This window comes from Erpetoichthys calabaricus, chromosome 1, assembly GCF_900747795.2.
Source record: "Erpetoichthys calabaricus chromosome 1, fErpCal1.3, whole genome shotgun sequence".
Lineage (NCBI taxonomy): Eukaryota > Metazoa > Chordata > Cladistia > Polypteriformes > Polypteridae > Erpetoichthys > Erpetoichthys calabaricus.
The window spans coordinates 254802455-254816763 of NC_041394.2; the positions used below are offsets into that span (position 1 = coordinate 254802455).

Below are 14309 nucleotides of genomic sequence, written 5' to 3' on the forward strand. Positions count from 1 at the left end.
GCACACAGCAAAACTCTCCTCCGCATGTGACAAAATATATTGATGCAACTTTTTCTGCCCTATCCTGTTTACATAGGTTGCACTCTTTACCCATCGTACAGTTAAAAACTGTAGCTTTAAAATTAATCAGCTTACAGAAGTCAGGTGACTTACCACAAAACAGACAAAGTCAGCTGGAATGGCATCATAGGACAGTGAAGAACCACTTTTTTCCACCCCATTGTCTTAATAAAATGTCTGATCAGACTGTCTGCTTATCAGTCTGTGATTATGAAGAAAAGAATCCATATCCATATTCAGGCACAGCTTGTAACAGCAGACCTCCAACTGGCTGATTTTTAAGTGTGAGAAAGCCAACAAGCACATTCTGATGTGTTACTCTTTATATCCAGAAAATATCATTTAAAATGAGACAAGTTTCATCTCGTGCTGATCAGGTTACTGTTTCAGTTAACACTAACTCTCTAACTTTATAGGTCCCACAGAACATGATGTTCTATTATTCAGACATTCCTTCCTAACTTTTTTTTTGTAATCTGATCCTTCCCTGCTAGTAATCTGCTCCTTGCTCTACTGTGGAAGTGAATCACACAAGAGGAATCTAATTCACTCCATTCAATTTCAATTTCAAGGCAGCTGCAGAGCAAACAAATTGCAAATGTAAGTGTGGAGAAAGGAAGCATAGACAGCCGTACACGTGCCAGGCTAACCATCAATTACTATCCACTGACTCACTTGACCACAAGATGAGTCTGAATTCATTTGTCTTCTTTTGATTTTTCTTTTTCTTTTCCCTCTCTGGTGGCCAACCCAAAATAAGAGCTCTTTGTGGGGCCCTCACTATCCCCTACACAAAATGAGTTAAATCCTGTCTTCAATTGTTGCATGCATGCTATACAAACTTTTACTCTGACTCACCCACCTTGCTTTGTGGTCGTCTTCTTCTCCACAAATTAATCTTCCCAATTTAAACAGAATTACTCAACGGTATTTTTTGTTATACCGATGATGAATGCATAGTGCATTCTCCATTTATGTCTCACATTTACCCAAACAAATGTGTGATATGCAATGGTAAAGGCTATTTTTGACAGTTCTCTTTCAAATTTTAATATAACACTACTAGAATTTACAAAAATGATTTGATAGTACTCACTCATCCTCGTCTTTATTCTGCAAGTGAGTTCAGAAGGTAATGCCCTAAGGGAGACATAAAAGAAACCAGTTTTTAACAGCATAACATGAGATATGACTGTTTCTGCAATATATTCCCCATTGAATTCATTAGTTAAAAAAATGGGACTAACACTTTGTTTTCTTCACCATATAACTGAAAACGGTAAAAGAATATCAGGTAGGAATGTTGCCCTAATTTATATGTTTAATAAAAAGTAGCCTATATTTATGCTAACAGATTTTGTAATACCATAGCCTCAAATTACAGCAAAATCATTACTTTTAAATAATAAAGAAGACTACATTTACATGACACTATTTATTTATTTACTGTTACCCCTAACAGGAGCAGCTAAAAAAAGAAGAAGAAGAAGAGGAAGAAGAAGAAGAAGAAGAATGGCATAAAAGCAGCTAAAATGAATGTAAATATCTTTTGGTTCATCCCTAAACGTCAAAGCTAAACAGAAGAGCACTATGTTATAGAGGGGTATCTGGCTTTACCTTCAGGCATTTCTTCTAGAACACAATAAGCAAGAAAGTTGTGCCTTTTACTGTATCTGGCAAAGCTTCAGAAGGTATGATTACTATTTTATAAATGTAGAACTCTTTATTTTGAAAATCCACCAGTTATAGTAGTTATACCACATTTCAGAGAAAAAAGTCATACTTAACAATTTAGAAATGAGGGAAGGTTTCCCCTTTTTATAAACACTGCAAATATCAGAAAGAAAAATAAATTCGGCCCAAAATCCTGGCTAAACAGAAACCCACTGCCTGCTTTATCTACTCTCTTGTAGACTGCTCTGCAAAGGAAAATCACCGAATGTAAAATGGAGAAAAGGGTTGACTTATTTGTGGGTTCTTCATCGGCTTACATCCAAATGTATATTCTCTTCAGTATCACTCCTTAATCCATTTGCTAAAAGTTTAAATGTAAATACCTTTGATTCCTTTTGGACATCACAAATATACAGAAGAGCTGATCAATGTGAATATCTAAATTCTCGTAAGGGTGCTCATTTCCCTGTTCTTTTTAGTTTCTTTTTTTACAGCCTTGCTGGACATAATCAGCTCGCTTAAAACAAACACCAATCACTGGAAGATACTGTACAGTGGTGCATTGTTACGAAAGACTCTGATTTCTTCTTCTTTGGTACTGATAAGCCAAAGTGATTTAGTGATGTGAAACGCCCAGAACTAACTAGGTAAACAACCTATTCACCTTTGATCCTGTATGTCACTGTTTTTCACTTGCCTAACTTCTAACCACAATGAACATAGGGAAGTATGGAAATGCAAAGAAACTAAAGACTCTAGCCTCGACACCATTTTCTACTTATAATGGTTTTTCATGCCCAGATATTATGCTCACATGCAATTGGAACTTTTCTTCTACCATTTTATTTTAAACATGCTGAGCTTCTTATTTCCTGTGCTCACTTCACATGATATGGTGGTGTTTAACTTGAACGGGACATCACAGGAAAACCTCACAATCTATTACTGTAATGGTTTAGAAGACTCCATTGCAATACTGCATACGCCTTGGTCATCTTGCAGAGCTCAGTTTTATTCTCAATGTCCTTAGACAGCGACACACATGAAAAATTTGCAAGTCCTTAGAAAGATGCCTCTTCTCAAGAATAATTCAGCTCCATACACAAAATATGAGAAGCCATAGAAGCATCTAGAACTCCATCAGTTAAAAATGTAATAAGCTCACAGCACTCTTTTAACAGTGTATTTTTCACCTTATCTCATGTAGTGGAATGCCTAACTGGCACTTTCTGGTGTTTGGCTTCTGTCTTTTGATTGGTACTGGCAGAGAAAGCACAGTGATAAGAGAAGGACCTTTGTTCGACACAATCCGCTTCCAACCACATTAATAAACAGTAAAACAGCTTTACAAAGTCATGGTGGGAGGTCTTGCCAGCCATGAGGACATTTAATGTCAGGTCAGTGAACTAGGCTACACTGTAGAGAACTTTCCGAACTCACCTAGAGTACACCATAAAGAATGACTTGCCAAAAGCAAGAGGCAGATTTTAAATTCCCTAATTTGATGAATTCCCATAACTGAGGTTTCTCAAGACAGCCTGTACTGTACTCTGCTCCGCAACGCTCAAGTTTGAATAATGTACATTTTATTTATAACTGAACTGAATCATTTCGTTTTTTTTTTTTTTTTGTAAAGTATTGTGGAACTTGAACCATTTACCGTTTACTGGCTTAACTGATGGCACATTTGATAAAACAATTTAATTGCCTTTATGACAGACAGGCAACCAAACCATGCAACCAAACTAAACTGGCCTTCAAATTTTTCAATCACATTTTCTTTTGCACCTATTTTATCTGAACCAGGTCACATGGAGTTTTACATATTTTAAGTTTCTAGGTAGTCTGGTGGTGCTTTGCTAATCACAGCAGCCTTTCAACTGCAGGACAGCTCTGATCAAATCCCATCCTGCTCTCTTTGTTAGTGTGTTCTTCCTTTGCCTGCAAGGGTTTTCTCCAGGTGCCCTTTTATCCACTCATAACCAAAGGATGTGCATTTAGGTCAACTAGCAACTTCAGCTTCTCTCAGTGTAAGTGAGATTGCTTTGTGATGAAATGGAGTAGCATTCAGGGTTCAATTCTTGACTTGATTTCCAAATAGACAGAGTAGGCATCATAATTTTCCAGACCCCAAAACAGGATTAAGCATGTTCAGAAAATGGATGGATAAATGTATATAAGCCATTGTGGACCAAGAATTCCAGTCAGTTAAGTAAGAAAATTATCCGGAGTAAAACCTGGACACAGGGAAAATGTGCAAACTCCACACTGGCAATGAGTAGGACAGCGCTGGTTCAGGACTAAAATTTTTAGTTTGGTATTAATACCAGCTTTCGGATGTCAGAAATAGTACTGAAGCAAATAATGAATATGTCTCACAGTAGCCTCCCTGCTCTGCCACACAATTGCAACCCACCTTGCTACTCTCCGCAAACCAATCTGGAGTTGTGGATGGGGGCTGGGGGTCCTGCAGAAAATTTATATTAATACACTGTATTTAATTGAAGAGAAGGGAATGGGGGAGTTCTCTGTGGTCAATCAGGCTAGAAATAAAACATATATTTCTTCAAAGCATGGAGGTTAGGGTGCTGTAACCACACTACTAAACGACTGAGCATAAGGTGCTTGAAAACTACTATTTAGTTCCGGTACTGAAATGAATGAAATACTGGAACCACCCTGTTTTAAATATTGGGTTTCTTGATACTTTTTCAGCTTCATTATACCACACAACCTTAGTCTAGGCCAGGATTCACGATTAGGACTCTGGAACTGTGAGGCTAAAACACTTAACCACTGCAACATGATGCCACCCAAACGATACATATTTACACCACAATATGAAAGGTTAAAAGATATGTCCATGCTGAAAAGGAAAGTAGATAGAAGACACAATGTTTCGATTGTATAGCTTTACCAGGTGTGCCTTATACACATATTAAGACATAACTAAAGATGCAAACTCCTTGATATTCACAATGTACACTGTAAATTAATTTTGGTAAGGACTTAAAAAATAGTATGATAGGAGAGACAGAATAAATTGCTACACAAACAAAACAGGAAACATCTTTTATTTTAATTCAGTACCTTTTTATACATATCACTATGATTAAATGGTATAGTGGTACAGTCCAACTGTCCAAATTTGCTTATGTACAACAAGTCAATGGTAGCTATAATGAATGAGGCACAAAATCTGAGCACTGTTGAGAATGTAACCATAGCCCTGATGCCCAATGACTCGATCACTAAAAGGTTCAACTGAACTGGTGGCAGGAACCATTGACCCACGTGGCATGCATCCTGTGATCTATAAATAACATGACCAACATGCAGATTAAAAAAAGACTATTAATTTGCAAAACAGAAACAAAGCATTTTGCATAAATACCCTTAAAGACCATCCTGAAAAAGGTGCTAAATTATAGCTTAATCTATAATTTCATATATCATTTTTTACTCATCTATGTATACGTGCACCTATGCCACCTGTATCTAGACCATCTGGCAGCTCCCGCAGGTGGTACCCCATGGACTCCAGCAGAGCTACCCATTGGGACTACAACTCTCATTTAGCTCTGGGGCAGTCTCCTTCTATCCTTTCATTATATTGGCTTCTCATCTAGTTAGAGAAACATCTATGATCCCAACCTAGCTACTCATCCAACCATATAAACCATCCATTATGTAGGCTTTTTGTCCAGGTAAGGGTGCATTCATGTCCTCTGTTTAACCTGACATGAATTTTTGGCCATAACAATTCGTTCCCATATGAAAATCAAGATTTCAAGGTTATGTCCAGCTTAATCATCACCTGCACCATTAATACAGCATATTGACAGGTGCTGCTTTTAGACTGGTTGTGAAGGATTGCACAGTACAGGAAGCCTTTTTTTAATGGGTTTTTTGTCCCATTTCATTTGTGTTGTTTGTACAGTTTTTCTTCTTGTGTGTTAAGCTTTGTTATGCTAAATAAATATTTTATTTATACTATTTAAGTATATATATATATATATATATATATATATATATATATATATATATCTTTCCAACAAATAAAACTAACCACAAGCGTGGTTACTAGCTGTGCTCATTAGTCACCATGCTGTTTTGTTGGTGCTCATTTGTTGGTGTCTTTTTGTTGTACCACCAAAGCAACCCACTGGCTGTGAAAGGCACACTTATATGTTGTAAAAGTCTGTGGAGTCACTGCCTCACATTTTGTATATTCAGTTAAGACTACTTTTTTTTAATGACCATTTCATTATGATATTGAGAGTGTGTTTAGTTGCGTTATCAAGAAGGTGTGCACACTTCCTAGGAATTGTGTTCTTTAGAAATTGCAGCTTTCTTCAAACTAAAAAAATTAAGATATGAAAAAACAGCAAGTACAGCACATGAAAAAGGATACATGTAATTTTTTTATACATGTGAGGTTTCACAGCTAGCAGTATTTACCAGGTCATTATATCATTATCTAACGTGATTAATGCTCAAAAGGGTTGTGAGGGGTGCTTAACAGGTTTAACAGGCAGCAAAGCAGGAACAAACACTGGACAGGCATTTGCCTGGTGCTTTAATTATTTGCTTCATTTTATTACCATCTGCCATTGCTTGCCTTCACCCTTCCATTTGGTGTAGCATCACCATAGTGACTTTTGGCATCAGGGCTGTTGTAAGGTATGCATGAGATGTTTGTGAGCATGTGTGCCCAAGTGTTCTGCTCTGCTCCATGAGGGATGCTGTAGGAGTTAATTTTGAAAATGGGGTCAATGTGTGGTTGGTGAGTTGTCAGCTTTTCTCTTGAAAATGCTAGATGTCAACTAGACAAGGCTTTAAAAGGTTATTGTTTTCCCGTTTATTCCTCGTTTTTGGTTTGCTTCTTCAATTTTGTACATGGAATTTTTGGCTATAATCTAAGCAGCAACTTAGTATAATGGAAAGGTGTATAGAACCTTGATGGTCACTTTGTAGGCACTTGACAGCTTTTTCCTGACGAGTCTGGACTGGCGTGATAGCTGGGCTTGACAGGTTAACACCATATACTTTTGGCTGTCCTGGGTTACTTTGGGCTTTAAATCCTCAAGTTGTGGGTTCAGATTCTACTGCTTACACTGTGTTACCATGAGCAAGTCACTTCACCTGCTTGGAAAAGCAAAAGAAATGTAGCAAATGGTGTCACCCAAATAATTAAATAATAATATCTATTATAAAAAGAAATTCTTGGGACGAGACTTCCTCAGAGATAATTTCAACTCCCACGAGAGATAATTTCAGGTCCCGCGAGATGAGACTTTTGGCTAAGAGATTTTGACAAGAAAAACCCTCCACTCAAACATTTACAACCACGCCCGCGGTCCAATCACTTCTCATTCGTGTGAATGCTATTGTCAGACACAGTTCCTGCTCTATCAGCTCCAAGCAGGGTTGGAAATAAAAGACAAAGAGTAGAAGACAAAGTAGACTGTCGTAAAGTGGTTCACATGCTGAACAGGTTAGAGATCATGAAAGTACTAACATCGAAAGTCTCAAAAAACTGATTGTAAAGATTGCAGTAGCGCTAACTAACAGAAATTATTACTCTGTGAAATAACAGAACAGCGAAAAGAGATCGAATATATGGACATAGGTGATATGACAGAAGTATGTAGATTTTGTTCGGCTTTAAATTTTAAGTCGGAGACTTGTATATCGTCTAATTCGTGTTGCCATCAGGGAAAAGTAGTTGTTTCTTCCCAATGAAAGAACCCACGAGAATTAAAAGATTTGCTGTTTGGTGAAACTGAAATCCATGTACGTGAGCGGCAGAGAAGCAAAGTGGCTGGCATGTAGTGCAGGCCAGGGGGTTGGCGAGCAAAGCCCCCTAGTAATAGTAAAAGCAAGTGAAGGAAGCCCATAGAAGAGCACTATGTTATAGAGGGGTATCTGGCTTTACTTTCAGGCATTTCTTCTAGAACACAATAAGCAAGAAAGTCGTGCCTTTTACTGTATCTGGCAAAGCTTCAGAAGGTATAATTACTATTTTATAAATGCAGAACTCTTTATTTTGAAAATCCACCAGTTATAGTAGTGTGGTACCCGGCGGGGGTTCATGCCCGGCCAGGGATGCCCAGGAGGACAGGAGGAGGGCTTGTGCCTCCTCCAGAACATGAGGGGGCGTCCTCCCTGGTTGCTGTGGGGGCCACTGGTACAGAGCTTGGAAGCTCAACCCTGTAGGGGCCCGTGGTCACCGCCAGGGTGCGCCCCGATACCTTTTGAGCCCTGGACCTCAGTACTTCCGCCACACCAGGAAGTGCTGGGGGGAAGAGTATTGGGGACACCCGGAGGACTTCCGGATACACCGAGAGCTTCCGCCACACAGGGGTGCGGCTACAGAAGCCCTTAGGATGCACCTGGAGTCCAACCGGGGTGTATAAAAGGGATCACCTCCCTCCAGTCAGGGGCTGGAGTCGGGTGGAAGAGGACGAGGTCTGGAAGGAGAGAGAAGGAGGCGGTCTGAAGGAAAAGTGTTGTGGTATTGGCCTGGACTTTGGGGGAGTCTGTGGGTTGTGGTGCACTCGAACTTGTAAATAATAGTTGTATAATAAATGTGTGTTGGGTGACAAAATGATGTCTGCCTGTCTGTGTCCGGGCTGTTCCCCACAGTAGTTATACGACATTTCAGAGAAAAAATTCATACTTAACAATTTAGAAATGAGGGAAAGTTTCCCCTTTTTATAAACACTGCAAATATAAGAAAGAAAAATAAATTCGGCCCAAAATAAACTTCTATATTCCAGCTGTTTAGCCTTATGATTTTTTTATGTATTTACTAGCTGATTACCCAGTGGCTTCGCTCATTGAGTTCAAGGGAAAAAAATAAAATGTAGTATTTATAAAATAAGTTTGTTAATTGCCAATTTTATTTTTCAACAAATAAAGAGCACTTACAATAACAGAAATCAATATAAACAACGTTATTAACATCATTATCATATGAGAATATGAATATATAAGAAGCACATTGCATATAAATATAAATTATTAAACAGTAAAAACTTCTTCTATAATACGCTACCGTGGCTGTTTGTTTATCTGTCCAGGATTTTAAATCACCTGTAGCTTGCAAACCGTTTCTCCTATTGACTTGAAATTTGGTACACATATACTACGTGACGTCTACTATCCGCTTTCGGGGCGATGATTTTATTACTCTTTTTATCTTTATTTTATTTTATTGTAGAATCAACTCTCGGCAGCAGCGTGCAGCAGGGCGGCCGTGCGCGGATGCGTACGGGCGCCGTTCTCATTCCCTACCACCTTCGCTAATCATTCTTGAGGCAGATTGAAGACTTAAGTGCCAGATTAAGTGAAAGGTTAAAAAAAACGTGCTAAGTAATTGCAGCACAAAAACTAACAATCAGTTTTAACGCGAAAAAATGCCGGCGAAAGAGAAGCAGCGGGCCGCTAGGGTGGAGTAAAGAAGAGCTGCTCAGGAAGCAGCAAGCGCATCAACCTCTGAGCAAACGAATGCTAAACATACAGAGAAAGAGGATGAAAACTATGAATGCTCAAGCCAAGTGCCGTTACTGGTATTTTGATAAAAGAATTTGAACAACATACAGTATAAGAAGCGTATAAATTATTAAACAGTAAAACATTAACATTTAATAAGTAAAGATACATTGAGTACTACTGCAGTGCTTACGGGTATACTACATTTTTTGTTTGCCCATTACGTGCATAAATGTATAAATTTTTTGGTGTACCTATCCGAGAACACGCGACATATAACTGACCATGGGAGAAGCATGGATTTTAAACACGCGTTGAGTTCATCTGCTGGTGTCCCTTGTGGAATAACTGGTAATGTTTTGACGAAAATCTCCTGCGAGTAAAACGACAGTACCTCCCATTATTTTGGTAGGATCTCTGAGATCTTGCATTGTTCGGTTCAAGGCTTCATAAGCTCTTTTATGTGCCATGGTGCACTCATCCCAAACTATTGTCTTTGAATGTTGCAAGACTTTTGCCTTTCCAGTGCCCTTGCGTATGTTGCTAATTGGATTTTCGTTGTGAGCGAGGTTTAATGGTAATTGCAATGCCGAATGTGCTGTACGGCCTCCATCTAATAATGTAGAAGCGATTCCCCATGACGCAACAGCTAGAGCTATGTCACCATTCGCTCTCTCGGCAAGAATCAGGTTTATTAAGAATGTTTTTCCTGTTCCGCTGTGGTCATATGTAATTTTTTTCAAACGCTTATACGTAATTTCCGTTTCAAACGCGAAAAGAATTTTATATATATATAGATGCATATAGGACATACTGGTATTTGCTCATCATGCCGGTTACTGCTTTATCTATAATTCTTCACTTCTGCACATAACCTGCCCACACCTCCTTTAGCTATGGTATTTAAAACTCTTCCAACTTAAAATTATGCCAAATGGTACAAACACTGCAATCAAATTAGACATTTCACATAAGTTATCCTTTGTTACAAACCAAAAGAAATACTGAAATAACAATGTTCTTCACTTTTGTAAACTAGAATGTTTTCCTCTGTGCCATCATTTACTGAGCTCCACAACTCATAAGCTGTGTTCCGTTATTCATTTACAATAATTAATACACAAACTGGTCTTCCCCAGTACATAACACATTCAGAACAACACCCAGAATTTACGTGTAATGACAAAGCAAGAGTTCCCACATTAATGATATCTATAAAAAGCCTTAATTAAAAGAGAAACATCAATTCACATTTTTTCTACTTTAAACATATCCTACACTAAGCCTCCATATACTGTAAATCTTTTGTGAGACGAAATACAAGTCAACTGTTTTTTTTAAGGGCAGCACGGTGGCGCAGTTGTAGCACAGTTGCCTCAACAGTAAGGAGACCTGGGTTTGTTTCCCGGGTCCTCCCTGCGTGGAGTTTGCATGTTCTCCCCGTGTCTGCGTGGGTTTCCTCAGGGTGCTCTGGTTTCCTCCCACAGTCCAAAGACATGCAGGTTAGGTGCACTGGCAATCTTAAATTGTGCTTGGTGGGTGTGTGTGTGCCCTGCGGTGGGCTGGCGCCCTGCCCAGGGTTTGTTCCTGCCTTGTGCCCTGTGTTGGCTGGGATTAGCTCCAGCAGACCCCCATGACCCTGTGTTAGGATATAGCGGGTTGGACAATGACTGACTGACTGTTTTTTTTAAGTAATGCATTTTAGACAATTTATAGGCATATCATGGATTTAAATCATTTAGAAACACAAACAAAATGCTTAAAAATAACAAGTAAGCCTTAATTCCTTAGGTAACAGCCAAAATTCATATTCATATTCAAATTCTATTTTCTGTTTACTATATGAAGTGTTCAAGGATATGGCTTTGCCCATCTATGTCACTCATTCCTCCATTCTATTTTCTGTTTACTATGAAGTGTTCAAGGATATGGCTTTGCCTATCTTTGTCACTCATTCCTCCATTTTGTAAACCTGCTTATTCAAGTCAGAGTCACACGGGAGTCAGAATTCCTACCAGAAGAGTCAGTCACAAGGCAAGAACCAGCCCTGAATAGGATGGGCTTCAGTCAAACACAATCTAAAATCACTAAAAAGTAAATATTAAACAATCATAATTCTAAGTACTCAAAATGAGACAATTAAAAATTGTAAGGCTTCCATGCTAGAGTTACATCCAAGTCACATAATTCTTTTTGTTTATACCACAAACTAAGTGTAGCAATAATTTTTCTTTTAACACCATTACAGCAAAGGTTTTTACACTAAAATGTCATATTGCCTTATCAGGTTTATAGTATTTAATGGAAACAAACCACTGACAAAAGTCTTAAAACAGTGATCTCCAATCTTCTATTATAAAGTCACTATCCAGATGAGTCTGACGCACGTTCAATCATTCCAGTTTATTTTAAGCAATGGGATTATATTCAGTAACTAAAACTAATTAGAAAATGCGAACTAATATGTGAAAATGAAAATTCATTTGAAAATCCAAACTAATACATGAAAGATTCTCCGTGGGATATAGAAATGATTGAATTTTGTTTTGTAAAGAATATTAACTTGCTTTTAATAAATTCAATAAAAATGACAAAAAATTATTATTGGATGAATGGAAATAATTTCTTAGGATCAAAGTTATAGATTCCTGTTCTACACAACAGTGTGATATTCGAACGTTACAGAAAGATTCTCTACTTTGCACGAATGCATGTAAAGCAATGTCAACATGAATTATGTTTCAACCGACAATTACTGTATTCTCACTTCCATCTTAGCAAGAACCAAAGCAAGTACACTTCCATAGTGAATGACAATATGCTACATTGATATTGGAACTACAAAAGAGTCTGTAGGGGTGTGCGTCTGTGTGTTCACCCTGCTACGGACTGGCATCCTGTCCAAGTATTGTTCCTGCTGTGCACCCAATGATTTCTGGGATAGGCTGTAACTTCCCCGTAACACTTCCTTGGATAAGCAAATTAGGAAAATGGATAGATGGTGATTTTTGTTTGGCATGTTAAATGGGAGCACCCTTTCTGAAAACGTCTGTTTGCCAATAGTATCCTTTATGGCAGTGTGTAAAGTGGTGTTTGTACAGAACTCAAGTAAAGATGAGGAACAAAGGGCAACTGTGATCAAAGGATCATACTCCTTGGTTATGATGAGCATAAATAACTTTTAAATTACAAGGCTAAATAAATAAACAGCTCTAATTTAAATAAATGGGTTTGTGCACTGAGAATGTCAAAATGCTGGACATATACCATTCAACAGATATACAGTGTAGAAAGGACATACTCAAGCCCATTGTTAGCATTTTTCCAAAATAAGAGTCACCAAAAATGGTGTAGCAAAGACAAGCAATGGTAATGATGATGATGTGTGTGTAATACAACATAACAAACAGTGTAGGCTTTTTTTCCTTCAAGATTAAAGTTTATTTGACCTTAAAAGGCAAGTCGGTGTTAATGAAAAACAAAAACCTGAATTATACATCTACATCCTGTGTAGTAGAATTTATGCTTTTAAGCTGTGTCTTCCAAAATACCAAAATAAAACTAACACACATGCCAGGGCCTTCACAATCAAACAGTCTGAACCCCATGGAGAATTTACCTGGGATAGTAAAATGACATCCGAGATGCATGTGAGCACTGACCTTCATGTGAAAGTAACAGTGCCAAATCCCTCCCGCTAAATACAGATGGTGGTAGCTTCTCTACCTTGGTATATATGAAAGTTCTACTGATTACTCCTATAGTGAATCGTATCATATGTTGAAGACTATGTAATATTACACTGCAAGACTAAAAACACAATCCTTATTTTTCTTTTTTGTCTGTCTCAAGATTATATCTGGATGTACTTTTTATCAGATTCCAGCATTTATGTAGGCAACACAACAGGAACAAACAACACCTTAGGCCAAATAAATAAAGTACTTTGCAAATAAAGGTAATAACAAGGAAACAATACAGATACATTTTCCTGCCATTAAGTGTTTTTAATCATTGATACTACAAATTAAATGGTTAACATTACAGCCTGCCTCTGCTCCTTTAAGGTTTTAGAACTGCGCTTACAGACTGCACTTAAGGCTTCTCCTCGTGCCCCCGGTAGAATTAAACACGTCCATCAGTTCATTATTAATTACTGTCTAATTGCTACAATTATAATCACATAGGCTATGCAGAAGATAGTGGGTGGCAGGGTGTAAAAGTCACCTTCACAAACCGATTATGAGCATTCTCAAACAAACCAGGCCATTCTGAACACTGGAATTGGACCACAGATCTGATTTAAGAACAACATTCAATTTTCATGAATTTCTTGGCGCAGATGACACCAGCCACGTTCAAACTGCCAAGCACAGTGGCAATTTGCTTCTGCTTCTTTCAGTGGTACTATAAGTTATCAGGCTCTGTAATTTATAACTTATTACTAGTACAAAAAATGAAGTCGCCACTGCAAATCAGTTCAAATGGAAGAACAGAATCAATTTCCAGAGCTGTACTTTATTATTTTTTAAAACTTAAACTGGATGTACAGCCAAAAAAGTTAAAGCCCAAAAGGAGAAGCATGTTGCTCTGTAAGTACTGTAAAAGTTAAATGATTGCCCTTTATAAACCAGTTCATCTACATTACTACAAAAGAACAAAACCTACTAAGCCATATACATTTCACTCACTTATTTGCTGGCAGTAACAATAGCCCTGCTGTTCTTATTAGGTACTGGAGGTTCATTTTCAGTTTCTGGCACCAGACATTCACGTTCACTGCAGTTTTCATTCTAGCCCACCTAAGTGCCAATCACCACACAGTTTAACTAATTATGCAACACCAGTTGGTGTGAAATGCTTCCGCTCTTGGTAGCTGCGTTTTTGTGTATCAGCTCATAGGCAAATGTGAACTTTGATGATGGCTCAAGGGCAATTTAACCAACTGCAGATTACTCATCAAGCAGATAACAGTGTTGAAAATGCATGCCAGGAGTTTTTTTTTTTTTTTACTTTAGTGCTTTAGCTTTCCTGCCCTCTTGTAAATGAAGTACAACTTACGGGTAAAGATGCAATGG

At 38.0% G+C, this 14309-nt stretch overlaps 1 long non-coding RNA gene across 1 annotated transcript in view; it reads right to left on the bottom strand.

Annotated features, from left to right (window-relative positions):
* Positions 1–86: 86 nt before the first annotated feature.
* LOC114661150 (uncharacterized) overlaps positions 87–14309 on the bottom strand; it is a 240704-nt gene continuing 226481 nt past the window's right edge. The window contains exon 4 of the long non-coding RNA XR_003717802.2: positions 87–1200. This is a non-coding gene — a long non-coding RNA (uncharacterized LOC114661150). The remainder of the gene's footprint in view (positions 1201–14309) is intronic.